The sequence below is a fragment of the Carassius carassius genome, chromosome 42 (assembly GCF_963082965.1).
Source record: "Carassius carassius chromosome 42, fCarCar2.1, whole genome shotgun sequence".
NCBI classification, from domain to species: Eukaryota; Metazoa; Chordata; class Actinopteri; order Cypriniformes; family Cyprinidae; genus Carassius; species Carassius carassius.
In genome coordinates this window covers 25,870,992-25,872,493 of record NC_081796.1, presented here as the reverse complement: position 1 = coordinate 25,872,493, position 1,502 = coordinate 25,870,992, and the positions used below count along the sequence as shown (strand labels likewise).

The 1,502-nt window shown below is 34.4% G+C and overlaps 1 protein-coding gene across 1 annotated transcript in view; it reads left to right on the top strand.

Moving 5' to 3' along the window:
- LOC132124434 (glucose-fructose oxidoreductase domain-containing protein 1) overlaps positions 1-694 on the top strand; it is a 21,639-nt gene extending 20,945 nt beyond the window's left edge. The window contains exon 2 of the mRNA XM_059535425.1: positions 1-694. This exon is cut by the window's left edge and continues 1,194 nt beyond it. The gene's annotated coding sequence lies outside the window, so the exon portion shown is untranslated.
- The last annotated feature ends 808 nt before the right edge of the window (positions 695-1,502 follow it).

The following is a 1,502-nucleotide window of genomic DNA, read 5'->3' as shown; positions in this document are numbered from 1 at the left end:
TATCTGAAACGATGCAGCATCCGTCAGCACGTGTTTAATGCAAACACACATTCCTGCATCGAACCATGCCTGCAAACGCATGAAATCTCCACTCGCACTGCAAACTACTGGATTCTGCTGTGTGTTATGAGATCGATCTGGACACGATCAGATGTTTCTGCTTTGTTAATACTGATATATTTAAAATCCCGATGTTTGTACGTGTTTGACTGGTATCTTGATTGTCATAGCTGTGGCTTTACGGTCCCTTGTTTTCCACCTGTAAGATTTTGAATTGTAAATCTGCCAAATATGAAAAGGCAAACGTCACGTCATGTTAACCGTCGGTGGTTCTCAACTGGTTTTGCTTCAGGATCTGACATTATGTGCTGACCCAAAATCTCCTTCAAATCAAACGCTGAAATGATATTATATGCCACAGGTCAAAAACTTTGAATATGCTTATGTTTTATGCTTATAAGTAACTATTATTAATAACTGGGCCATAATAACAATAACAGAATGATTTCTGAAGATCATGTGACACTGGAGCTTGGAGTAATGATGCTGAAAATTCAGCTTTGATCAGGAATAAATTACATTTTACTATATATATACTATATATAGAAAACAGCGATATTAAATTATAATAATAATTCACAATATTACTGGCTTTAGTCTATTTTTGATCAAATAAATGCAGTGTTGGTGAGCAGAAGAAACAAAGAACATTTTTAAAAAATTATTTTGACTTGTAGTGTGTATAATATTAATATATAATAGACTGATATTAGCATTAACTTTTTAGACCCAAATATATGCAAAGGTAACAAAATGATAGACTGAATAGGAAAACGATTTTGTAAATGCATAAATAGTAGCAGAAATGTTATTTATCTGTATGTGTATCTAATTTCATCATCTGGATTATATTTATTTTTTTACCTGATGTAGATTTGCTCCTGATTTTTGGTATTTTTTCTGTCTAATTTGACTCTTTTCAATCGAAAGACCGATGATTTTATAGAAATCGTGTGGACAAATGACAGAAAGATGCTTTTTCTCCTTACTATACTTGATTATAGTTGCATTTTATTTATAATTTCCCCTTTGAATTTCCAGTTGTGAAACAGTTGAGAACCGCTGCTTAAGACTGTTGAGGAACGTTGCACTTCTTTGAGGCCCAGTAAATGCCTTTTTTAAGCCTGAAAAAGATAAACCAAACTGTTGCAGACATGCTAAAGGTGCTAGAGAGCTTTCAGTCTGAAGATGTATTGGTGTATATCTAGTTTAGGAGACATCATTCATATTTAAATGCAGTTGTCACTACTGAACCCTTGCTGTGTGTATATGGCTTGAGTTCTCAAGATGATTAACGTACTGAAAAGATTTTAAAATCAGATTTTTGAGTCCATATGTTTTGCTAAGCTCAATTCTGCAGTATTTTATTTGTCGACTGTATGCATGCACTGGAGACCGGTGTGTTGGCGGTCGTCCATCACTGTGCAACTTCTCTCTGCGTC